The 27,807-nt window shown below is 38.2% G+C and overlaps 1 protein-coding gene and 1 long non-coding RNA gene across 7 annotated transcripts in view; both read left to right on the top strand.

The window, feature by feature from the left end:
- TBC1D4 (TBC1 domain family member 4) overlaps positions 1-27,807 on the top strand; it is a 184,074-nt gene that overhangs the window by 48,466 nt on the left and 107,801 nt on the right. The window contains exon 1 of one of the 6 annotated variants that reach the window (XM_053216638.1): positions 8,552-8,698. The exons of the other annotated variants lie outside the window; for them this stretch is intronic. The gene's annotated coding sequence lies outside the window, so the exon portion shown is untranslated. Of the gene's footprint in view, positions 1-8,551; positions 8,699-27,807 lie in introns of those variants that run through there. 6 annotated transcript variants of the gene reach the window in all.
- Positions 12,161-19,047, top strand: LOC128314403 (uncharacterized). The gene is made up of 2 exons (XR_008296012.1): positions 12,161-12,759; positions 13,570-19,047. It is a non-coding gene; the product is annotated as an uncharacterized LOC128314403 (long non-coding RNA).

Below are 27,807 nucleotides of genomic sequence, written 5' to 3'. Positions count from 1 at the left end.
CCAGTCTTGCTCATTCTGTGTGGACTAACTCTAGTTTTCCTCCTTTTCCACATGGCTATATGTTGGAGCACTTTGTTATGTAGATTACAAAATTAATCTAAAAGTCTGTTCATTCAATTCAAGTTCTTTAGGACTATGCTATGCTCTGAAGTCCTGTGGGTTCTCGAATTAAGGATTTTCTGAATTGCTCTTTGCATGCCAGTGTTGTCTTGAGCTGTTCCAGTTATAACAAAAACAGGATAGAGTGGTTGTATAAACAATAGAAAATGTTTCCTCACACTCTGGAGGCTGGGAAGTCCAAGATCAAGGCGGTGGTAGATTCATTGTCTGAAGAGAATCAGTTTTCTGGTTCATAGATAGCCTCACTTGGTGTGGACGACAAGGGATCTCAAAAGTTTCTGAGGCCCTAATCCCATTCATGAGGGTTACACCCTTAGGACCTAATTACCTCCCAAAGGCCCCAACTTCTGATGCCAGCATATTGAGGGAATAAGCTTTCAATATATCAATTTTTGGGGTGGGGGGCACAAATACTTGGTCTATAGCAAGTATCTTTTTTTTTTTTTAATTTTCTTACTTGCTCCAGGTGTTTTCTTTTTTCTTAATTTCCTTTCTCTCTCTCTCTCTCTCTCTCTCTCTCTCTCTCTCTCTCTCCCTCCCTCTCCCTCTCCCTCTCTCTTTCTCTTTTAATATAATTTGTTGTCAAATTGGCTAACATACAGTGTGTAAAGCATACTCTTGATTTTTGGGGTAGATTCCTATGTTTCATTGCTTACATGCAATACCCAGTGCTCATCACAATAAGTGTCCTACTCAATGCCCACCACTCATTTTCTCGTCTCCCCCACCCTCTATCTCTCTCTTTTTTTTTAAATATTTATTTATTTTTTGGGATAGTGTAGGTGGGGGATGGGCAGAGAGAGGGGAGCAGAGGATCTGAAACCTGCTTTGTGCTAACAGGCTGACAGCGGTGAGCCCATTGTGGGGCTTGAACTTACGAACTGTGTGAGATCATGACCTGAGCTGAAGTCAGACGCTCAACCGACTGAGCCACCCAGGTGCCCATCTCTCTTTCTCTCTCTCTTTTTTTTAAGTTTATTTATTTTTGAGCGAGAGAATCGGGGGGAAGGGACAGGGAGAAAGGGAATCCCAAGCAGGCTCATTGTGGAGTGCAATGCGGGACTCCATCAAATTCATGAACCATGAGATCATGATCTGAGCTGAAATCAGGAGTCAGACGCTTAACTGACTGAACAACCCAGGCACCTGTCCATTTTCTTTTGAGTATCACTTTCTACATAAATAAATCTAAAAAGCATTTTGAGATCATCTAAATGAATACCTTTTGTTTTATTTTACCGAGGATTTTTTGGAAGAAAAATTGTGCAGACTCTCTTACCTGAGAGAGTTATAGATGCCTGGGCATGGAGGTCCTGGAAAAGAATACCACATTTGTCAAGACCCTAAGCCTTAGATGCACGTGGTCAAACTAGAAGATCCTGAAAGCGCTGTGTCAGGCCTGGATCCCCCTGTTTTATAATCATGTCCCAGAGGTTCTTGTTCATACGAGGACTTCAGTTTATTGATGGACCATGGAACTGGACTCTTCCTTGTGATTTGATGAAATTAGGATTTACTTTCAGTGGCGGAGGTTTGCTTCATCTTCTCCACGTCAATTTCCACATGGACTTAACTTTGGAGGGTTGGATAAGACATTTTAAACATTTCACATTGTTTGAGATGTTACCTGAAATAAAAGATCATTAAACATAAGGATATCACGGATACGAAATATTGATGATAAAGAACTTAAAACATCCAGTGTAAAATGTTAAAAAATATTTTTCACGATGATACTTTACTACCTTTTGGATCCTTCAGGAATGTGGTGCTCCTGAATCTATTTGCTCTACTCTTACATGATTTTCTTCTTTTTAAAACATTTTTAATGTTTATATATTTATTTTTGAGAAAGAGAGAGCACGAGCAGGGGAGGGGCAGAGAAAGAGAGAGAGAGAAAATCCCAAGCAGGCTGTGTGCTGTCAGCGCAGAGCCTGATGGGGGATCAAACTCACCAACTGTGAGATCGTGACCTGAGCTCAAATCAAGAGTTGGACACTTAAGTGCCTGAGCCACCCAGATGCTCCTATTACATGATTTTCTTTAAGGATGGGCATGGGATGATAATTTAGTATTTACCCAGTCATTATTAAAATTGGAGTATTTCTGTTTGACAATCTGTCTTAATCTGCTTTGACTCCAGAAGGACAAGAAAGTAGTGGCTGATACAGTTGGATATGATTTTTTTTAATGATTATTTATTTATTTTGAGAGAGGGAGTGAGAGCAGAGGCAGCATGGGCAGGCCAGGGGCAGAGAGAGAGAGGGAGAGAGAGAGAATCCCAAGTAGGCTCCACCCTGTCAGCGTGGAGCCCAGCACGGGGCCTGATCTCACAAATCATGAAATCATGACCTGAGCTGAGATGAAGAGTTGGACGCTTAACCAACTGAGCCACACAGGTGCCCCTGGCTATGATTTTTAAAGCACTTTCACATAGATCATGTCATTGGAATCTCACAACTGTGCCTGGTAAGTAGTCATGACAAATGTCTTTATCTCAGTTTAACAGATATGAAAATAAGCTCTTGCCAGACAGTTAAATACTGTGTTGAGGATCACACAGTAGCTGTAGTGATGGAATTGGGATTAGAAAACAGGATTCTTGGTTGGATTGTTTTTCTGTTAGTCAGTGATGTTCCCTCTGTTGATGGAGATATTAATTTTATAGATGGATAGTAAACTTCACAATAAATTACAACAGATGACTTCTTTAAATAGCCAACCGATTTCTATAAACATTGACAACTTGATTTATTGACGTTTGATTTTTAAAAGGGTTGTATAATCAATTTTACATTAAAGTTTTGGAAGGCTGCATTGATAGCATCGTCAGTTTTGGGGTTCATAGTGAAAATGTGTTCCCCTTTGCTATGTAGTGCCTGCAAACTTGATATGGCTTTTAAGATTGTTGCTTAACGAAAGCAGGGGCCAGGAGAGAATGGTCAAAAGCTGTTGATGCAGGATGCAGAGTTCTGGTGAGGCATCTGGCACTGCCCTGTAACTTTAGGATTGCATTGTCCCACTTTAAAAGAGCTCTCCCTGAAATTGTTCATTCATTTTTTTGATCCCCTTAAAAAGCACTTCACTTTTTTCTGATAATACCTCCAATCTATTTAATATTTTCTTTTTAGCTTAGTTTTTTATTTTGATGTGATAATCTCTTGAGATCATCCTTCCCAGTTATCAAATAGTTGCCATTTAAGAGATGAAAAAAACTAATATTTCAGGTTGTTCAAAACACTCTTAGATAACGATTACAGTTAATTAATATTTGCAACTGTGCAAATCATACTTATGTTAGTGGGACTTCCTGGAAGAGTCAGATAATTCCTCAGTTTTGAGAGTTGCATTTTTTATGACCAAATAAATAATTTAAACAAAAGTAATACTGTATCAAAATTTAATTGTCGCAGACTTCTCAGTTTGCTTTGGTTTTGCATTTTTATAGTTTCTGATCTATTCTACATGCTATGCTTTTTACTAAAAGTAAAAATGGGGTTGAAAAGTGAGCATTGGCCATTAAACAAGATAATAAATATTAGATTTTATGTTTTATGTACAGTTTTTGTAGAAACCAGCTTAAGTGCTCGGGCACAGTGAAGTGGAATTGATTCTTTATTGGTCATAAGCTGAAAAAAGCAAAACAGGAAATTTATAGCCAGTAGGAGGAGGGAGACTTCCATTGGAGAACCTGGCATTTGAAGATGATGGGTCTTTTTTCAGCAGTCTGGAATGCAGGTACCCCTAGTTATCTAAATGTACTTTATCCAGACCCAGAAACTGAATAGATTTGGATAGTCAAAGGTATTTGTCTTTCTTTTTTTCTTTTTATGAAGATTTTTTAATTTTTATTTTTAAGTAATGTCTACACTCAATGTGGGCCTTGAACTTACAACCCCAAGATCAGGAGTTATGCACTCCATGAATTGAGCCAGCCAGGCACCCCCGTATTTGTCTTTCATTCTGTGTGATGGTATGTGATAAAGAATGTAAAGATGCATGCATATCTGCTTTTTTTAAATCGGCCATCATTGATAATGGACATGACTTCTACTATGAGTAAATGTCATATGCCTGGTGCATTGTTTCCTTCTATGTTTATGAATGCATTTACACAAACATGCCTATAGCTAAGTACGCACCACACATGCAGAGGCATAAAATGTCAAGTTTGAGCAATTGCTATTGTGCTATTTCTTGATACTCATCAACTATGAATAGGGGCCTGGTGTCTGTTATAAGCTTCATTCTTTTTTCTAGCAAGTAACTTTATGATCTAAAAAACATAATGTGATGGTTTTAATTTCTCACTGTTGCTTAAAAATAAAAAACAAAAACTTGTCACCCAAAGCTACGATCGTCACCACTTGTGACTGACTCTGTGTCATGGTAATCTGGACATGTGGTGATGTGATAGTTGGGTCGTTGTGGCAGTTTCCACGGTTAATTTATTCTTATCTCCAGGATACGTGGGCTTTTAGGCATCGGGGCTTAGTCACTAAAGACAAAAGCTGTAATACTTGGAAGGTTGTGGAAGGTTGGGGGCCTTAGGAAATGTGTGATGAAGGGGGTCTCAGTGACAACTTGCATTCATCTATTTACCTATCCCCCAGCTCCCTGAAGATGTTTGTGGCAAACTTTATCCAAGAAGGCAAAGACTTTTGTGATGCTACCTCAGACGCAGTGTGATCCCATTTCCTAATGGATAAATCAGCTAGTCCAGGGAATTATATCACCAAAATCCACTTTGGAGGAAAGTTCTTCTTCATTTGTCCATTATATTTTCATTTCTGTTGTGTTTAGTCCCCTGATTTCACACATGGAGTGATGTAGCTTATAGGAGTATTGTTTTTATTCATAAGAGTGAAATGAAACCATTCCACATTAATTCCTTGTTTTCTAGGAAGGTCTAGTACAGATTCACATGAACAAACACTATGCCAATTTTCCAATACTTGGGATTATATATATGATGGAAAAAAAGTGAGGGTGGAACAGGGACGTGCTGGAGGGATATGCAAAACATGACAGTTTCCTAGGTGAATTTTCTACTTTTTTTTCCCTTTAAAGTCTGATTTGGAAGTTAACATCAGGCCTTAGTGTAGAACGGTACAAAGCAGAATAGGTTTGAGACCTGTCCCTTGCGATGAAGCGTGTTTACTGAACTCTGCCAGCTTTGCTTACTTCATCACTTACCTTCTTCCCCAGAACCCCTCTCCCACAACCATAATAAACCAACCAACCCCACAGTACTGAAGCACTCCATTAGGAAAGGCTGCATTTTTAAGTCCCCTGTAAGGGGATTCCCTGGATGGAATACCAGGTATAAAAACTAAGTTTTATATTGTTATTTAATACCAAGCATTAAATACTTGCTTCCGGACTTTGTTTTTATGGCTCATACTCTTACAGTTTATTCTTTATTTCAGCCCTTCTTCCTGTTGATAAAATGTTAGAGGAGTGTTTCCCACAGCGCATCAGAAATTGATTAATAATTGTTCACAAAATTAATTATTGTGAGAAAAATAGTTCAACATTTTATTTTTGTTCTCTGTGCAACACAGAACAAAGGAGAACGGAAGTGTGTATTTTCTAAAAAATTCACTGAAAGAGTGAGTAAAGCATTGTTGTAAATGCAGTGGCAGGTGCAGTGGCAGGTGCAAAGACCAGGGAGACCAGTGGTCCCAGCCCTTACAGGATCTTATACGTGTGGGGAGGGAGAGCGGTGTTTATGAATAACTGGAGAGTAAATGGAGGACTGAGGTCCCGATACAGGTGTAGCCAGCCTCCAGCTCCAAGGTGGGGCCATGGTCGTGTGATTAATGAGCTGCTCTGAAGTTCTATTTTAATAATGTTCGTATACATGGTACCTAAAATTCAGTGTTTTGTAGATATCCACTCTTTCTACTTTTGCTTAAGGATTTTTGATTGAGGGATGTTTTCCTTTCATGTAGCTGTTGGACATCAAAAGCCTTTTGTGGTTATCACCAGACGCTGAGTTCCAAGACTTGTTTCCAAGACTGTAGGTATTTACCCCACCGGGTAAGAAGTTGAGCCAGTGTCTGAGTAGTTCCTAGAATCTCATGCCAATGTTGCCAAGAAATGAATTTAAATTGGAGGTGAGCATGAAAAGAATTATTTGATTTATAAGCATTTATCCTAATATGTCTAGAATCACGGGGTTACACTGGCCAGTCCTAAAAAAAAGTTTAATCACCTCCAAATTATTAGCTGTATGCATGCTTCCTGTGAAATTACTTAGTAATAGGAATCACTCATAATATCAATTTTGAAAGCATGACTTGACATAAGTAGTATCTAAAATGCATTTTAAAAAGCAGTTAAAGATCCAATATAATTAAAAGTTTTAAAATTTATTTTGTTTATGCTGTCAGCACAGAGCCTGATGCAGGGCTTAAACCCATGAACCGTGAGATCGTGACCTGAGCTGAAATCAAGTGTCAGACTTTAACTGACTGAGCCACCCAAGTGCCCCTAAAATTTGTTAAATGATTGTTTTCTTGCAACATGTCTTCATCTATAACACTTGTGGTATAAGAATAGAGCAGAGAAGACACCCCCCGTCCCTGCCCTTGAAAGGAATTAAACTAGAATGGCCTTCGAATGGAGACTAAACAGAAATAGTAACTGTGTAGTTACTGACAGTGTGGAGCCTGCTTGGGATTCCCTCTCTGCCTCAACCCCCTTGCTCTCTCTCTCTCTCTCTCTCTCTCTCAAAAAGATGGATTTAAGTATGGTAAAAGATTTATTTTTTTAAAGAATATTCTCTGATGGTGAAAGATTTATAGTAGAAATTCTCAATATTTAAAATGAATTTCCAATTTTTTTCTGATAGCAAAATTAATTAATTTTCCATTTGAAGTGATAAATGAATCTTTGCTTGACAAAATGGTAATGCACTTATCGAAGGGTATTGTAAAGTGGAAGTAAGTGAAATCATATCTAGGGTGGTTTTGTTACAGTGTCTCACCCTGCTTATGAGAAGGAAAGGATATACTGGATACTCTGATGTCATCCCGTGGCTATCACAGAAGCCCTGGCCTTCTAAGAAGTTCAAGCCAAAATTGTTTTGATTTTTTTAAACACTATTTTTCAGACTGCATCCCAGGGAACTCCATGAGGTCAGGTGACACGTGTACTCATCTTTGCTCGGTATTTCACAGTGTGGATCAGCAACATTAATGTCTGGGTATCGGGTCCGTGTATATTACAGCGGGTGACATTACAAACAGTACTTAGTTCACTATGTGTGCATTTTAGTGCACAATCTTTGTACTCCATGTACCTATGGAGGGCAGAGAATACCTTTGGTAGATAGAACATGGGATGAGATGGAAGAACAAAGAACGTAAACCATCGATTCATCCCAATGTCACTGATGAAGCTAAGTCACAATCATTAACTTTAATGTCTATTTATTTTTGAGAGAGAGACGGCATGAGTGGGGATGGGGCAGAGGGAGAGGGAGACACAGAATCTGAGGCAGGCTCCAGGCTCTGAGCTTCCAGCACAGAACCCGATGTGGGGCTGGAACTCACAAACTGTGAGATCATGACCTGAGCTGAAGTTGAACACTTAACCGACTGAGCCATCCAGGCAACTCTCAGTCATTCACTTTAGAAAACACAAATATCTTTTATAGAGTTAATTAGTTAATTAGTTATTTGATTTTGTGGTAATCTGCACTCCCAACATGAGTCTCAAACTCATAACCCTGAGATCAAGAGTCTATGCTCCTCCAACTGAGCCAGCCAGGAGCCCCTAACAAATACCTTTTATAGAATTTAGAATATGGTTGTCTTTTGCTGAGAAAGTTGTCATTTTCAAAGTATTTCCCTACTTGTTTTTAATATTAAAGGAAATGAAGTGCTGTTTTTTTAAAGCCCCAAATAGTTTTATTGAAAACAAGATTTATTAGAGAAGTTCTCTTTGACTTGTCTATGATATGCTGATTTATATCATGTTTTTCTTGTAGGACTCTACACAGAACCAATAGAGTTACCACTAGGGTTCCTTTGAAGTGTAATTGTTTTTAGCAAAAATAATTATTCTGGAGTTTCTTGTTACAGGACATTTTGTAACAGGAAAGCATGTATAAATATACTCCAAAGAAAAAATTAGCAACAGAGTTTCCAATTCAACAAGAAATCCCTGAGAACTGGATTCCAGGCCCTTGCATGTTGCAGAGATGAGTGTGACTCAACTTCTGTCCTCAAAGACTTTTGTGAACCCAGTTGGGGAATGAGATTACACAGTTAGAGAGATTGCAAATAGGGTAGGAGAGACCAAAACCAACTACAGCAATGCTCCTGGGGGTGGAGAGGGATGTGGCTGGCCAAAAGGGTCAGAAAAGGCTTTGTGAGAAAAGTGGTTCATTTTATTGTCTCTGTTGTGAGACCTCATTTGTGCCACCGTGAGATTTACAGAAGCAGCTCAAATACCTGTGGTGTGGGGGTATAATCCAGTGGTTCTCCCACTCTGTCATTTTTCTGAAGAAAACTTGGGAAAGCAAACGGCAAAGATTGTCAGGATTGTACTAGTGCTTTGTTTTGCATATGTGAGTATGGTTTCTGTTAAGTAAATATCTAGATTTTGAATGAAGAGAGAGGTTTTTATTTGTTGACTGTGGGAATGCATAAGGGTGGGCTTTTCATAACCAGGTGTAAGTCTGCTTAAATCATTTCTGATTTTAATAACAACTTTGCATGTTGTATTTACTCAAGGTCCATTTTCTAAAGGCTTTGTTCAACCCTTACATATGCTGCACTTCTCTGGAATTTGTTCTCTCCTTCTTCTGAAAGATTTCCTGCTTTTATGTTTTCTTGGACGGTTGGCTTCCTGTCCCCATGACATCTGCATACTCCACTATATGTGATGTGATTTGTTAAATTATCTTTGGGTAGAATTCACATCGATTTCACAAGGTGTAGTTGTATGGGATTATTTCAAAAATCTTTATTATTTATGATGAAACTCCAGGAAGTTTTAGTAGGAATCTGATTATGATTCCAGCTTAACTTCTTGAAAATAGAGGTATCTGCATTTTTAAGATTGCTTTCAGCCCTTGTAAATTTCTTGCTTAGGTGCCTCACCAATTCCCTACTTGAGACCTAGATAGTTTCAAACTACAGAAGGAAGGACGCACATGAGATCTTGATGAGTTCTTACGAAAGTGATACTCTAAAAGAAATTCAGACCTTTTAAAATCTAAAACTTATGCTGACTCCATATTTATGTTTTACATACTATGAATCAACCCGTGTATGCGACCACTTCTCTCTGAACTTGCAAAGGCCATGTCATTAGAAAGCTAGCTACACCTGGTAAGGAGTGGCACCCTCATTCATTGGAACTTCTCTGGTCTCAAGTGTCTGTCACATAAGAGAAGTTTCCTTTCCATTCTGCTTTCCACTGCTCTGCCCTCCCTTTCCTGAGGAATTTTCTGGATCCAAGCCCTTTGACCTTGCCTGGCCTTTTCTCTGCCCAAATGTGTTACTTGCCATCCTTCACATACATTCTTTCCTCTACTCTTTCTTTCTGTTTGTTAATGCAGTTTTCTTCCCATTTCTGCACGAGATCCTGCTCTTTCTTTAAAATCTAGTTTGAATGCCTCTGCCTCCACGAGGTCTTCCCATCCTTCCAGAAATCTCTACTAGTGGCATAATGTTCTTTTAGTGCTTATTGCATTTAGTATTCTGTGGTTATTTGTATGTATCTTTTCACTCCTGAAGAACCAGTGTATCATCTTATTTACTTTTATGTTCTATAGCATGTAGCCTAGTATCATGTCAATGGTAAGCACCCAGTAAAGATTTTTGGATTTGATGAAATTTGTGAAACCCAAATGTATTGACACACATAAGGTGGACTTGGCTGGGAGACCAAGTTCATGTATGATACCTGCTTCGCCTCATCCTTTGGAAGACTGTCAAGTGTTATAAACCTTTTACTACTATGTGGTTCTCATTCATTTCCTGTTGTAATATGAGAAATACACTTATTAGAGTATTTGGAAGCATATTTTTCCTCAGTAGTCTTTTTAGTAGCTTTTTGCATGTAAATTGGAGGTATGCTTACTCTGAACCAAGATATTTGCCTTCTTTTGATCTGTAGCTGGCAATAGACTACTAATGCTAAAAAGGTGGTAAAACCTGTGATCTTAACTAGATTAATACATTTCTGGGAAGTATCCAATGTTGCATAAAACTTCCAACAGCTTTTTTTTTTTTCTAGTCCTATCAGCACTGTAATGGGAAGAGCTGTAAAGAGGTCAGATGATTGCTTAAAAACACTTCTTAGATTGCAACAGAACTTGACTGGCAAAATAAGCTCCACTGAAACTGTCTTAAGCAATATTAGCTGAGGGAATTGTAAAATTCATTGCATAGGAAAGGGGCTCCTGAAGTAAAAGGTTATATTCAAACAAAGTGCCTTGAGTTATTTACAGTTGTAATATCCCTTCATTCATAAGAGGGAGAGAGGCAGAGAGAGACACACTGAGAAAGAATGAGAAGCTATAAAAAACAGACGTTTAAGTCAGGGATCCCCAGACCTTTTGGAGATCTGCCCACGTGAAGTGGCTGCTCTCACACTGCCCCCGTCTTCTATCCACCCATGGCTCCACCAGAACTGTTGCTCTAATAGAAACAGGGTAAATGTGTGTTTTCGTGTGTGTGTGTGTGTGTGTGTGTGTGTGTGTGTGTGTGTGTGTGTAAGGAGCATAAAGAATGTAAGCATACATAAAGAAAATAACCTGAATACGGCACTTGGAGGTTTTAGAACATCTGTGAGTTCAAAAATGGAGGCAGGACGAGCTTTTGAAAAGAAGGGTTACCCGAAGCTGACCTTTCTGAGAGAAATTTTTAGCAATTTGTATGTAGGACTGTGTATTTGTGTTACTTGTGTCTTTCACATCAACATTGCTTGAAATAGTCAAGTAAATATCTATTTAGATACAAGTATTCTATTATGTTTATTTCTTTGAGGTATAATTGACAGATAACATTATATTAGTTTCAGGTGTACAACACAATGGTTAGATATTTGTGCGGATTGCGAAATGATCACCACAATAAGTCTAGTTAACATCTGGCACCATATGTAGTTATGGGATATTTTTTTCTTGTCATTGGAGCTTTTAAGATTTGCTCTCTTGTCAGCTTTCAAATATGCAATATGGTAATGTTAAGTATGGTTGCCATGTTGTACATTGCATCTCATGGCTTATTTATTTTATAACTGGAAGTTTGTACTTTTTGCCCGCCTTCATCCATTTTGCCCACCTCCCAACCCCCGCCCCTAGCAACCATGCATGCATTCTGTTTAAAAAATACAGATCTCTTTGAAACATTTAAGAGGTCACTTCTTGGATTCATTAACAAGAATTTCGGCCTAAATCCTAAATGTATGTCTTTGATTGCTTCTGAGTTTTCTTTTGCTAGAGATTCAGTTCTCCCCTTGTTCATCTGGTAGATTCCTACTTAGCCTTTAGGACACAGTTCAGATGCCACTTGTTCCCCAGATTGGTCACCTTTCTGTCCTGAGAAGGAATGGCCCCTCCAACCAGATTCTCATTGAGACTGGTCTTTTCACAATTTTATTGCAATTTTTCTCAGATTTTGATTTCCCAATAGACTATAGGGATACATATTATGGCATCTTCAACATTATATCCTGGGCTCAGTATTGACAGTGACAGAAAGCAAGCACTAAAACATTGATTGAACTTTAAACTTGGAAATTAGATTAATTAATTAAATTCAAATGAATGCTACTAGATGATTTTCAAGTTAGTCCTCACCAGGTCTAACAATTTGTCATCCTGGAAGGAATATGTAATTTTAGTATCTTTAACGGTAATGACGGTGATAATAACAATAACAAAAATACAGTAGTCAATATATCAAGGCAGTTTATCATATCCCATATACTGTGATTTATACATACGCCCATTTAATTTTGGCCACTGCCCTAATGGTGTTGTTAGTATTATTATTACATTGACAGATGTGGAAGAGATTATGTAACTTATTCAAGGTCACATAACTAGCAATTGGCAAGATTTGAACCTAGATCTGATTTCTGAGCTTATCTGTCAATCAGAGTTGGAACTAACAAGCAGCCTTAAACAAACCAAGCAGCCTTCTGGGGTATTTATTCGTAAGGACTAGTAACACATGAATCACTGGAATAAGAATAAATAGCACCAATTAAAATATGTTTCCATATAATAATTCTTACCTTATGAAACACACACACACACACACACACACACACACACACACACACATGAGCACTGAAGGAGGCCATATCTTTCATTGGATGTACCCTCTCCTCTGACTCATCTACACCTACTCTTGTTCTGCATGAGTTTAAGGTCTAGGCCTTTGATCAAGGCTAGGCCTTTGATCAAGCCTTTCTTAATTCCCTAAGCTAGAAGCAGCGTCCTATTCTGAAACCATACCATGTTTTTGTTTTTATGGCTCTTGTTTTCTCTCCTAGTGTCCTAGTTTCATCAGGATGATAAAAGGGGACTCAGTTTGAGCTGAGGTCCTATGTGCCCATTACTCTCATGGTTCAAAACTGCACCTTTGAAGCAGGGCTTGCTGTGCAACACAGGTATGGGGATCCTAGCTCAACACCCACCTTCAGCCTATAAATGAAGATTTGGAAGTTGGCTGGTAGAAGATTTGGAAATTAGAGGGGTGATGTGGCTAGTGTGTTCTGAGCTCCACCTCAGCAACAGGGTGAGGGTGGCAAGGAGAGCCTGATATGTGTGGCCTGGAGCTTGGGAAGCAGAGGGAACTGTGTGTCAGTCATGCCAGAGAAATCTAAAGGGGAAGCAGCTGGAAGATGCAGCCAGTGGCAGAGCGTGGAGGACAGTGGGTGGGAAGTAACTCTTTCCCAACCATTGGTGGGCAGGGGAGTTTATAGGTGACCATTGGAAGAAGGTGCATTCATGCTTGTCAAGGATGGGGCAGGGGGTCTGCGCATGGGTGGAGCAGGCAGCTTTGAGCATCTGCATAGCAAACCAATACAGATATCGCATGCCAACTATAAATTTACCTTCCCATGGGGGTCACAATCAACTGCTCCTCAGCCAAAGGGAGCTGGGAAGATCTGCTGGCCAAGTGAGAAGCATGAGACATGAGGCAGGGGAGGGTGATGCTCTACTTTTAAATGAAGTCCAGAGTTTGTTTTTGCATGAACTGAGTATTTACTTCCTGAACTGAGACTATTTTAGGATCTCAGTTATTTTAGCCCCACCTGGCACACAACTGTGGGGCCCATCAGATTTAATCCAGGGCCCAAGGAAGATTTAGCCTGGTGAAATAGGTTTATAGGGGTGCTGGAGAAGGGGAGAAAGTTGCTTTATGGTCTTTGTGTATTGCTCTTTCAGTGTCCTGGCTCTTATTTCTTCTTTCCTAGACTTTGAGCTCCTGTATGTGGGAGCTTGGCAAGTTGGGAGAGGTCATGTCTTAGTTATCTCCGGAAATCAACCAGAGCTGGGCACCCATTCATTTAATACATATGTATTGAATAAATATTTTGTGAGGAGATTAAGCAAAATGTGATCTTTAATTAAAAAGTAAGAAAAAAGTACAGTGATTACTTTTTTTTTTAAAGAAACTTTTAATTTTAGTTTTAGATTTACAGAAAAGTGACAGAGAAAGCACAGAGGTCCTACATGGCTTCATGCACAGCTACCCCTATTGTTAACATTTTACTTTAGCTGGTGGTGTATTTGTCACTGCCAATGTACCAGTGATTACTTTTTAATCCGTAGAAAGTCTACTTCCTGCAGTATGAGGTAATGAAGAAAACCACGCCACAGTATTTATTTCAAAGAATAGCCGTTTTGATTTCTGGATCAAGGTTTTGTAGTATTTGTGAAGCTTTTTCAAGAATTTGCTTTCTACAAGTGTTTTGCTTCTCAATTCCAGTTATAAATCAAAGCATATGGCAGAATTCCTAGTGAGCCATAGCACTAAGCCCTTTGACCTTTGAATGTCATAAAGTACTGATGCTTTTCTTTAACATGGTTTAGGAGGAACTTGATATTTATGTGAGCTGTCATCCTTTCTGTTCCATGATGGAGTACTCCATGTTGTTGTCAGAAATAAGGGATTAAAAGTTAAGATTATTTTTGGTTCCGGTCGTTTTGTATAAAACCATACAGTGTTACGAGTTGAGCAAGTAAAATTTTTTAATCTAAGAAATTTTCTTTCCTGGATAGCCCACCTTTTACATCCTTGATCCAAACAAAGTATGCGGTCTTCCTCACAGAATAATTGCAGAGGAAAAAATCAGTTAACATAAGAAAAATACTTGAAAAGCCAGAAGCTCTAAATAAATTCAAGCAACAGAATAGATTTTGTGTTAATAATGTGATACACACTTTATCACGATTTGCCAGAACCACATTTGGTAATCTCTTATTTCACGTTTATGTATTTACAAGCAGTTTAAAGCATTCAAGTAAATAATGATGAGGTTTGAAGTACAGTTGGTCATTGCACAATGTGGGAGTTAAGAGCACTGACCCCCACGCAGTTAAAAATCCACATATGATTTTTGACTCCCCTCAAACGTAACTACGAATCCTCACCAATAACACAGTCAATTAACACATATTTTGTATATTATATGTACTATATACTGTATTCCTTCAATAAAGTAAGCTAGAGAAAAGAAAATGGTATTAAGAAAACCATAGGGGTGCCTGGGTGGCTCAGTCGATTAAGGATCTGACTTCAGCTCAGGTTATGATCTCGCAGTTAGTGCGTTTGAGCCCCGTATTGGGCTCTGTGCTGACAGCTCAGAGCCTGGAGCCTGCTTTGGATTCTGTGTCTCCCTCTCTTTCCGCTCCTCCCCCGCTCATGGTCTGTCTCTCTGAAAAATAAAAGAACATTAAAAAAATAAAAAAGAAATGAAACCATAAGGAAGAGAAAATATGTTTGCAGAGAACTGCACTGTAAAGAATCTGTGTAAAGGTAAATCCACACAGTTCAAACCCATGTTGTTCAAGGGTCGTCTGCTCTCAAATGGTACGCCCATGCACAGATGGCTTGGTGGCTGTTTTTGCAGATAACTTAATCACCTGTAATGGAAATGTCATCTATTGGATACTTTTTTAAGTGTCGTCCATTCTCAGCAGCACTGTAGTTATTGGGACTCTTTTCATCACACCTGCCTCCAGTGCTGGTGATTGGATGTCTTTTGTGACTCCAAACTCAGTATGTCTAAAACCAGTTCATCTTTTAAAGTCATGATGATTTCTCTGGACATCCCCCTTTCAATTTATGGTAATAATTCAGTGACCTCCCTCAAGTCTGATACTTTGCCTTTGATGTTTTTTCTTTCCACCCAGGTGTTCCTACAGTCTTCATGTTGTTGACCTTGCATGGCCTTTGTATGCATTTATTCCCTTCCACTTGTGAGTTCTTAGTTCAAAGCTGGATCCCTTCATATATGGATTAGGGACATAGCATCCAAACTGGTCTCATTTCTATTTTCTCTTCCCCAGCACACACACAGACACACACACAGCACACTTCCACACCCAACAGACCACACTCATACACCAGTGTCCCCCTATATCCTCCTGCACATGTGCGTGCACACACACACACACACACACACACACACACACACAAATATACACATATACAGTTTAGTTGATCCAGCTTGTGGCCACATTAATGTTCCTAAGGTACTTCCATCATTTCAACATACTAAAAAACTTTCAGTGGATGGCTCCTCGTGTTTCTAGATTGTGGTATGGACCTCTCTGTTTGTAGGCAATTTGCCTTTTAGTTCACTTTGTTGAGAACTCTTCTTCTGCCATGCCCCTGGATTTCTGTATACAGAAGGAGATTTATGTGCCTTTTATTTGTTCTTTCTGCTAGTCTTTGTTTAATAAAGTCACATGTTTTTGTGGCATTATCCAGAACTCAGTTGGGATTGTCCTATTAGCCTAGGCCTAGAATCCTCTGTCTTTCATATAAAAAACAGAATATCCCCAGGCAAGCTGATTGATTCATCTTGGGACTTCTGAAAATTTATAGGATTAGGTAAACTTATTATTGCCACTAGAAGCGATGCTTTTTCAGCCCCAAAGGTCTTAGAAGAAGCTATAAGCATCCTGTGGTCACTTCGCTCAATAAGTAGGGGCGGTTATTGCGGCTTTATACAATTTCACTATTGTTTTTTTGAAATGCTGGCCAAGTGGTCCCTGCCTCTGAAGCATTTTGGAAAACATCCTGTCCCCCAAATGTTTGTGGGTTTGAGGCCTCTCCATGGGGCAGAGGCCTTTTATGGTATATCATTTTATATGGATATATAATTGAATCAACTATAATATTGATAATTGGGTTTTACATAAGACTTCCTATTTCATACTAAGTAGTAATTAGTTACATTGTAAAGGTGGAAAGAATGGTGTTGTGTAATTCATTTCATTCTAATTATCTGCATTAGAATTTGAATTGTCGTATTTGCCATATGCTTGCCTTTTAGGCTCAGTAAAGCAAAGAACAATTGTGGAGTAGAGAAGTTAAATCATTTGTTGTAAAATATGTGGCACAGTGTTAGGGTGCTTTGGGCTTCTTTATCTCTATGGCTTGATACAGCTTTTGCTTGGATTCATGGTCTGGTGTGAAGTGTCTGGCATTTGAAACTGGTTAAAATATTTTCTATCTATGCTTAGAATGTAGGACTGTGAATTTTCTCCTTTCAGTATTTCTAAGGCAGTTATCTTCACTTTGAATTTCTGTGTGGCATTTCTGAAAAACAAACAAGCGTGTGTTTAATTTTTGGTAACTAAATATAGATCTGTGCATCATGTAGTGGTGTTTCTTTCTTTGTACAGTGTGCCATTACCCATCTTCTTAAGCAAATACAGCATGTGTGGAGTTTATTTATAGTTTTGCCCTCTAGTCTTCATTGGCTCTTACTTTATTTGGGGCATAATTCACTAGGGTTATGGGTTGCAATATTTAAGGATCAGCTGAGGAGAAGGAGACAAAAGACACGTGGTCTTGTCTTCTGTATAATACTGAAGCGTGTCCACACCTGGATTACTATTGCATCATGGTGTATGTGGTTTAGGTATGAAACGGAAAGATAGGCATAATATAGAAAGCTTTACCGTATGTTAAATATCACTAATTGAAGCTGCCATTTACTGGGTGATTGTCATGAACATGCACTGTGTTAGGAACTTTATGTATATTAGTGTACTTAAACCTCACAGCCGTACTCGGAGTGGGTTGTTGCTTCCTTTGTACAAAGTAGGCAACTGGGTTTGAGGTCTGTGGCAAGTCACGACAGAACAACAAGGATAAGCATGGATAAACATGGATAAGCTTGGATTTGGTGAAGAAATTGAAAAATCCCGAAGCTGAGTAAATTCTTTATAACTTCTGTGAGGTGGGTCAGAACATTTAAGTTTTCCATTAGATTCATTTCCTCCAAAGGTGATACATCAGGGTAAGTATAAATCAACACTAGTATTTAACATCCTAAGATTAGAAGGAACTTTTATAGCTCTCTAGAAAAGTGTTTGCAAAATTTATTAACTGAGATTACATAAATGTCTAAAGGGAAGCTGGGGAGTCAGAGAACATTCATGATCTCTTTGAAGGTCTTTGTAGGTCACAGAAATTTATTAAAGAGATTTGTGGTTTTGCTCCTTGAAATTATATGTAGGATTCTGTTTGTTTTACTGTGAAACTTCTCCACAGATGACTCTGAATCGAACCGCACACTTCAAACTGGAGTGAACTAAACTAGTGAAAATTCAAGAGGGGCCCAAATACTTTAAATGATCTATCAACCACAATATTTGAAGGAAAAAGAACACTTACTGAGTATTTTTGAATAAATCCACACTGGAAAAGAATCAAAATTTGCTAAGACTACTAACTTGGAATAACACCATAACTGTGAACCCAGATATCATGTCCTTAGTCTTAAAATGAGGCAGTTGATGAACTTCCTGGACAGAAATGAAAACACACTTTTTAAACATGAATAACAAATTTAGAGTTAGATAAAAACTGTACATGTTTATTACAGAAAACATTAAAAAAACAAATTGAGTGGGATGCCTGGGTGGCTCAGTTAGTTAAGGGTCCAACTCTTGATCTCATCTCAGATCATGATCTCACAGTTCATGAGTTCCAGCCCCGCATCCGGCTCTGCACTGATTGCATGGCACCTGATTGGGATTCTGTCTCCCCTTCTCTCTGCCCCTCCCCTGCTTGTGTGTGCACTCTCAAAATAAATAAACTTAAAAGAAAACCAAACAATTGAGCAAAGAGGAAAAAAATGCCCAAAACCAGTCATCGCTGCAATATGAACAATGGTAAGATTCTGCATATACATTCCTAGCCTTAAAAAAAAAAAAAAACAACAACACATATGTGTATAATTCTATGGACACACACTTATGTATTCAAAGTATAACTTCTCAAAAAGTTTTCTTTTTAAAAAAAATTTTAACATTTATTTATTTATGAGAGTCATAGACAGACATGAGTGGAGGAGGGGCAGAGAGAGAAGGAGACATAATCCAAAGCAGGCTCCAGGCTCTGAGGTGTTAGCACAGATTCTGACGTGGGGATTGAACCCATGAACCATGAGATCATGACCTAAGCCAAAGTCAGATGCTTAACTGATGGAGCCACCCAGGCGCCCCCCAAAGAAAGTTTTCTTGAGGGTAAGACTGACAACTGATCTATAGATCTTTCTGAAAAAGTGACATTTTAATGTATTTGTGTGTGTGTGTGTGTGTGTGTGTGTGTGTGTGTGTGTGTGTATAGATTTTGCTCTGGGTGAAATGATTAAGACCTGAAATTTCCATCTGGCAATAAATAAGCCAAAAAGATGTTAAAGAAACAATTAGCATCAAGAAGAATAAAATACTTAGGCATAAATTTAATGTAAGAAGTGTGAGATATGTGCATTGAAAACTACAAAATGCCACTGAAAAACAATAAAAAAGTTGTAACAAATGGCAAGCCATTCATGTTCATGGGCTAGAAGAATAAATGTTGATCTACAGATCAAGTTGGTCTATAGATTCAGTGAAATACCTGTCAGAATCCTAGCTTCCTTTTTGCAGACATTGACGGGCTGATCCTAAAGTTCGTGTGGAAAGGCAAGAGACAGAATACTCAAAAAAATCTTGAAAAATACAAAATTGGAAGACTCACAGTTACCAGTTAAGATTTACTACAAAGCTGCAGTAATCAAGACAGTGTGGTACTCACATAAAGATAGACAAATAGATTCATGGAACAGAATTCTGAGTAAAGAAACAAACCCTTACATTTATGGTGAGTTGACTTTTTGACAAGGATGCCAGGACAATTCAGTGGGGAAGTAATTATCTTTCTAATAAATGGTGTTCAGAAATGAAGTTTGGAAAACTTCTGTATGCAGAAGGATGCATTTCCACTGTTTCACACTATCTCCCAGAATTAAAGTGAATCGTGTATCTAAATGTAAAAGTTAAAACTATAAAATTCTTAGAAGAAAACGTAGGAGCAAATCTTAATGGCTTAGTCAATGGGTTTTAGATATGACCCCCAAAATACAAAGGTCAAAGGGGAAGGTTGATTAAGTTGGACTTCATCAGAATTAAAAGCCTTGTATACTTTTACCATCAGGAAAGTGGAAGGATAACCCACAGATGGAGAGAAAATATTTGTAAGTCATATATTTAAAGGGACTTGTAATTGGAGTATATAAAGAATTCTTATAACTCTTATAAGTTATAATTCTTATAACTTAATTGGATGATAAAGACAGATCATCTAATTAAAAATGCACAAAGTATTTGAGTGACATTTTCCCCCAAATGATGTGCAAATAGCCAAAAAGCACATTAAAAATGTTCAACATCATTTGCCATTAGAGAACTGCCAATCAAAACCACGAGATACTGTCTGAGACCTACCAGAGAAACAACTATAATAAAAAAGATAGACAATAGCAAGCATTAATAAATAATAAGAGGACTGATTGGAACCCTCATACACTGTTAGTAGGAACGTAGAATGGTGCAGCCACGATCGAAAACTGTGGGGAATTCCTCAAAAGATTAAACAGAGTTGCTATGCGGCTCACCATTTCCACCCTTAGGTGTCTACTGAAGAGAAATGAAAACATGCTATATACAAAACTTGCACATGAATGGCATAGCAGCATTATTCATAATAGCCAAAGAAGTAGACAATAACATCCATTAAGTGATGAACAGTTAAAAAAGTGGTCTATCCATGCAGTGGAATCTATTTGGCAATAAAAAGGAATGAAATTTATGAATTACTAATGAGTGCTATGACATAGATGAATCTCAAAAAGTGCAAAGTGAAAGAAGCCGGTCACAAAAGATCACGAAAGAACACCATTTGTGTAAACGTGTTCCAAATAGTCAAAAGTATGGAGAGACAATAGATTAAGTGGTTCCTAGAACTGGAGGAGCTGGAGGGAAGGTTGCCGGTGTGGGGGTATGACTGGTAACAGGTGCAAGGTTTCATTGTGGGGTTTTGGAAATGTTCTAAAATCGGGTAGTGGTGATGGTTGCACAACTTTTGAAATATACTAAAAACTAGTCAATGTACACCTTTAAAAAGGTGAATCTAGTAGGTTATATAGTCATAAAGCTGTTAAAATATGCAATAGCTTGGTTACTGAGATTTTCTGCAGGATTCCCTATTTCTCTTTTATCTGGACCTTCTCTTTTCTTTTCCTGTCCTGCTCAAGTTTGATTCCATGTACAGCAGTTCCTTATCAGTGTGGTTTCCTCTCTTGAATGTGGACGCCTGTCACACCTGTTTTTGGAGTAGACAGAAACCTCCCAGGATCCACTGCTATTCTCAGATTGGCCAGCCAGGCTTTACAGTGAGTAACTGTTGGCTACTCTTGTTCTCAGGCTCCTTAGTCACCCCATTGCTTCCCTTTTCTTTCCCCAGAGATACAGAGACCATGCAAATCTTGCAGCTCTGTGTGATTTGTACCACACCAGTTGTGTTTGGGATTCACAAGGATACTTTCTCACCTTCTTTTGTTATGGATGTTGTCTACAAGTTTTGGTTTTGTAATTAGTTGTTGATTTGGGAAGATTCAAAAACTATGCTTCCATTGCTGCTGCCATTTTTGTAGAATCCAGAAGTGTAGTCTTTCAGACAGAGATTTGGAAGGTATTAGTCTGGCAAAAACAGAGGATCTCCTCCTGGAGATGTTGATACCTTTGAAGGAAGAGCCCGTGGCCTATTAATCGTACTAAATCCAGCACCCAGCACAGGCCCCGGCATCAGATAACACCCAGATGATCATTGGGTGAAGAAACAGAAGTGCAGAGAGATGAAGGGGAGGCAGCTGGAGTTTAGAGCTAGTCCCTACCTACCAATATTGACATCCAGGGGCCTGGATGGATAGTTTCCCCTCCGTGCATGTGTAGATCAGAAATACTTCTGAAGCTTTGGTCAGCTACTCAATCGTTTTACCTGACTCAGTTTATCAAGAACTTGTACATGATTCATAACTATTATGTTCAGTTTCCTTAGGACATTGACGATCTGGGTTACTTGAATTCTGCATGTACCTGAGTATGTGTTAGAACCTTTACTGACCTGTGGGTGCTGGGCATATGTCCATGGCTTTAGATTCTTTTTTCCAACTCACCTGCCCTAAACCTTCCTTGTAGGCAAGCATATCATATAGATGAGATAGTATCTTGTCATGCAGGACCTTCCAATCTGATATGGAGAAAACTGCCTAATCTTTCCTGAGCTTTCTTGTTTCTCCAATAAATCACTTTTGTTTATTCTACTCTTCTAGGAACCATAAACATGTTAGTAAATAGAACTATATATCTTACAAAAAAAGGAATTCCCTCAAGTCCCTGTATTCTGAAATCGCTTCTCAGTTGCCGTGGGCTAAGCCACTGGGATGTGCTAAATCCTTCCTAATCCTTTTATCCTCATCAACACTTAACCTCCAGTGTTTTATTTCCTTGCTACTCTCTTTTGCCACATTTAGTTTCATAAAACTGTGCTGAGGCAGAAATGAAACTGTGCTGAGGCAGAAATGAAGGACAAAGTCACAAGACAGCATATTTATTTGTGTCTGAACAAAGGCCTGCAGTGCTTTAAGTCAAAGAAGTTGGATAGAAATTTGAATATCTGTGCCATTTTTCAAACCAGGTGATGCCCAATCATCTTGGAAATAAGTAAGGTTTGTAAAGAATAAAATGATAAGGAAGGCTGTGTTCATCCTCTGAGTCTCTGTGGAAGTGATTCGTATTACCTTCCTGGGTTGGACCCTTAGATGGGTTTCTTAACAGATTCTCTTGAAGATTCGTATATCAAACAGCTTGTTAAAAAGGAAAGGAACATGTGGGCACATTGCCCTCACGGTTGGATGCTTTTAGACACTGCAGCTGTTTGAAAGGCCTGAGTGAACTAATTCAGTTATGCCTGAGAAACCTATCTCCCTGATGTTAGCGCTTGTCATGAATACCCTTCTTAAAATGATAGGCAGAGAGAGATGTGCAAGAAACATATACAGCTACATTTAATTTCAGTTTTACGAAAGGAAAATCACAAATGCGGCATTTACATTCTTTTTTTTAAATGTTATTTTTTTATTTTTTAAAATTTACATCCAAATTAGTTAGCATATAGTGCAACAATGATTTCAGGAGTAGATTCCTTAGTGCCCCTTACCCATTTAGCCCATCCCCCCTCCCACGCCCCTCCTGTAACCCTCAGTTTGTTCTCCATATTTATGAGTCTCTTCTGTTTTGTCCCCCTCCCTGTTTTTATATTATTTTGCTTCCCTTCCCTTATGTTCATCTGTTTTGTCTCTTAAAGTCCTCATATGAGTGAAGTCATATGACTTTTGTCTTTCTCTAATTTCACTTAGCATAATATCCTCCAGTTCCATCCACGTAGTTGCAAATGGCAAGATTTCTTTCTTTTTGATTGCCGAGTAATACTCCATTGTATATATATACCACATCTTCTTTATCCATTCATCCATTGATGGATGGATTTGGGCTCTTTCCATACTTTGGCTATTGATGATAGTGCTGCTATAAACATGGGGGTGCACGTGTCCCTTCAAAATGGCACACCTGTATCCCTTTGATAAATACCTTGTTAGGTATTTAGTGCAATTGCTGGGTCATAGGGTAGTTCTATTTTTAATTTTTTGAGGGACTTCCATACTGTTTTCCCAAGTGGTTGCCCCAGTTTGCATTCCCACCAGCAGTGCAAAAGAGATCCTCTTTCTCCACATCCTTGCCAACATCTGTTGTTGCCTGAGTTGTTAATGTTAGTCATTCTGACAGATGTAAGGTGGTATCTCATTGTGATTTTGATTTGTGTTTCCCTGATGATGAGTGATGTGGAGCATTTTTTAATGTATTGGTTGGCCATCTGGAAGTCTTCTTTGAAGAAATGTCTATTCATGTCTTTTGCCCATTTCTTCACTGGATTATTTGTTTTTTTGGGTGTTGAGTTTGATAAGTTCTTTATAGATTTTGGATAGTAACCCTTTTTCTGATATGCCATTTGCAAATATCTTCTCCCATTCTGTTAGTTGCCTTTTAGTTTTGCTGATTGTTTCCTTCGCTGTGCAGAGGCTTTTTATTTTGATGAGGTCCCAGTAGTTCATTTTTGCTTTTGTTTCCCTTGCCTCAGGAGACGTGTTGAGTAAGAAGTTGCTGCGGCCAAGATCAAAGAGGTTTTTGCCTGCTTTCTCCTCAAGGATTTTGATGGCTTCCTGTGTAACATTTAGGTCTTTTATCCATTTTAAGTTTATTTTTGTGTATAGTGTAAGAAAGTGGTCCAGGTTCATTCTTCTGCATGTCGCTGTCCAGTTTTCCAAACACCACTTGCTGAGGAGACTGTCTTTATTCCATTAGATATTCTTTCCTGCTTTGTCAAAGATTAGTTGGCCATATGTTTGTAGGTCCATTTCTGGGTTCTCTATTCTGTTCCATTGATCTGAGTGTCTGTTCTTGTGCCAGTACCATACTGTCTTGATGATTACAGCTTTGTAGTATAGCTTGAGGTCTGAGATTGTGATGCCTCCTGTTTTGGTTTTCTTTTTCAAGATTGCTTTAGCTATTCGGGGTCTTTTCTGGTTCCATACAAATTTTAGGATTATTTGTTCTAGCTCTGTGAAGAATGCTGGTGTTATTTTGATAGGGATTGCATTGAATATGTAGATTGCTTTGGGTAGTATCGACATTTTAACAATATTTGCTCTTCTTATCCAGGAGCATGGAATCTTTTTCCATTTTTTGGTGTCTTCTTCAATTTCTTTCATAAGCTTTCTATAGTTTTCAGCATATAGATTTTTAACCTATTTGGTTAGATTTATTCCTAGGTATTTTATGGTTTTTTTGTGCAACTGTAAATGGGATCGATTCCTCGATTTCTCTTTCTGTCGCTTCATTGTTGGTGTATAGGAATGCAACCGATTTCTGTGCATTGATTTTATATCCTGCAACTTTGCTGAATTCGTGAATCAGTTCTAGCAGTTTTTTGGTGGAATCTTTTGGGTTTTCCATATAGAGTATCGTGTCATCTGTGAAGAGTGAAAGTTTGACCTCATCCTGGCTGATTTGGATGCCTTTTATTTCTTTGTGTTGTCTGATTGCAGAGGCTAAATTTCCAATACCAGGTTGAATAACAGTGGTGGGAGTGGACATCCCTGTCTTGTTCCTGACCTTAAGGGGAAAGCTCTCAGTTTTTCTCCATTGAGGATATTAGCGTTGGGTTGTTCATATATGGCTTTTATGATCTCGAGGTATACTCCTTCTATCCCTACTTTCTTGAGGGTTTTTATCAAGAAAGCATGCTGTATTTTGTCAAATGCTTTCTTTGCATCTATTGAGAGGATCTTATGGTTCTTGTCTTTTCTTCTATTGATGTGATGAATCACATTAATTGTTTTGTGGATATTGAGCCAGCCCTGCATCCCAAGTATAAATCCCACTTGGTGGTGGGTGCATAGTTTTTTTAATGTATTGTTGGATCTGGTTGGCTAATATCTTGTTGAGGATTTTTGCATCCATGTTCATCAGGGAAATTGGTCTATAGTTCTCCTTTTTAGTGTGGTCTCTGTCTGATTTTGGAATCAAGGTAATGCTGGCTTCATAGAAAGAGTTTGGAAGTTTCCCTTCCTTTTCTATTTTTTGGAACAGCTTCAAGAGAATAGGTGTTAACTCTTCCTTAAATGTTTGGTAGAATTTCCCTGGATAGCCATCTGACCCTTGACTCTTGTTTTTTGGCAGATTTTTGATTACTAATTCGATTTCCTTACTGGTATGGGTCTGTTCAAATTTTCCATTTCTTCCTGTTTCAGTTTTGGTAGTGTATATGTTTCTAGGAATTTGTTCAGATTGCCCATTTTATTGGCATATAATTGCTCGTAATATTCTCTTTTTATTGTTTTTATTTCTGCTGTGTTGGTTGTGATCTCTCCTCTTTCATTCTTGATTTTATTTATTTGGGTCCTTTCCTTTTTCTTTTTGTTCAAAGTGGCTAGTGGTTTATCAATTTTATTAATTCTTTCAACGAACCAGCTTCTGGTTTCATTGATCTGTTCTACTGTTTTTTTGGTTTTGATAGCATTAATTTCTGCTCTAATCTTTATTATTTCCTGTCTTCTGCTGGTTTGGGGTTTTATTTGCTGTTCTTTTTCCAGCTCTTTAAGGTGTAAGGTTAGGTTGTGTATCTGTGACCTTTCTTCCTTCTTTAGGAAGGCCTGGATTGCTATATACTTTCCTCTTATCACCACCTTTCCTGCGTCCCAGAGGTTTTGGGCTGTGGTGTTATCATTTTCATTGGCTTCCATTTAGTTTTTAATTTTCTCTTTAACTTCTTGGTTAGCCCATTCATTCTTTAGTAGCATGGTCTTTAGTCTCCAAGTATTTGTTATCTTTACAAATTTTTTCTTGTGGTTGATTTCGAGTTTCATAGCGTTGTGGTCTGAAAATATGCATGGTATGATCTCGATCTTTTTCTGCTTGTTGAGGGCTGATTTGTGTCCCGGTATGTGGTCTATTCTGGAGAATGTTCCACGTGCACTGGAGAAGAATGTATATTATGCTGCTTTAGGATGAAATATTCTGAATATATCTGTTAAGTCCATCTGGTCCAGTATGTCATTCAAAGCCTTTGTTTCCTTGTTGATTTTTTTGATTAGGTGATCTGTCCATTGCTGTGAGTGGGGCGTTTAAGTCTCCTACTATTATGGTATTACTATCGATGAGTTTCTTTATGTTTGTGATTAATTGATTTATATATTTGGATGCTCTCACATTTGGTGCATAACTGTTTACAATTGTTAGATCTTATTGGTGGATAGACCCCTTGATTATGATATAATGCCCTTCTGTGTCTCTTGATATAGTCTTTATTTTAAAGTCTAGATTGTCTGATGTAAGTATAGCTATTCCAGCTTCTTTTGTTGACCATTAGCATGATAGATGGTTCTCCATCCCCTTATTTTCAATCTGAAGGTGTCTTTAGGTCTAAAGTGGGTCTCTTGTAAACAGCATGTAGATGGATCTTGTTTTCTTATCCTTCTGTTACCCTATGTCTTTTGATTGGAGCATTGAGTCCATTGACATTTAGAGTGAGTACTGAAAGGTATGAATTTATTGCCATTATGTTGCTTGTAGAGTTGGAGTTTCTGGTGGTATTCTCTGGTCCTTTCTAATCTTTGTTGCTTTTGGTATTTATCTATTTCCATATATATATATGTATATTATACATATATATTTGCATATATATACGATATATATTATATATAAATACCAAAATAAATACATATTATATATGTGTGTTTTTACATATATACATATATATACATATACATATATGTATACATATACATATATACATATATATACATATATACATATACATACACACACACACACACACACACACATATATATATATATGTTTTCATCTTTTCTCCCCTAAGAGAGTCCCCCTTAAAATTTCTTGCAGGGCTGGTTTAGTGGTTACAAACTCCTGTAATTTTTGTTTGGGAAACTTTTCATCTCTGCTTCTATTTTGAATGACAGCCTTGCTGGATACAGAATTCCTGGCTGCATATTTTTCTGATTCAGCACACTGAATGTATCCTGCCACTCCTTTCTGGCTGCCAAGTTTCTGTGGATGGGTCTCCTATAAACCTGATCTGTCTTCCCTTGTAGGTTAGGGACTTCTTTTCCCTTGCTGCTTTCATGATTCTCTCTTTGCCTGAGTATTTTGTGCATTTGACTATGATATGCCTTGTTGGTGGTCGGTTTTTGTTGAATCTAATGGGGGTCCTCTGTGCTTCCTGGATTTTGAGGTCTGTGTCTTTCCCCAGGTTAGGAAAGTTTTCCACTATGATTCACTCACATAACCCTTCTACCCCTATTTCTGTCTCTTCCTCTTCTGGGACCTCTATGATTCTGATGTTGTTCCTTTTTAATGAGTCACTGATTTTTCTAATTTTTTTAAATTTTTGATATATTTTTTAATATATGAAATTTATTGTCAAATTGGTTTCCATACAACACCCAGTTCTCATCCCAAAAGATGCCCTCTTCAATATCCATCACCTACCCTCCTCTCCCTCCCACCC

This window comes from Acinonyx jubatus, chromosome A1 (genome assembly GCF_027475565.1).
Source record: "Acinonyx jubatus isolate Ajub_Pintada_27869175 chromosome A1, VMU_Ajub_asm_v1.0, whole genome shotgun sequence".
NCBI classification, from domain to species: domain Eukaryota; kingdom Metazoa; phylum Chordata; class Mammalia; order Carnivora; family Felidae; genus Acinonyx; species Acinonyx jubatus.
The sequence above is the reverse complement of the archived record's forward strand: the minus strand, read 5'-3'. Positions and strand labels throughout refer to the sequence as shown.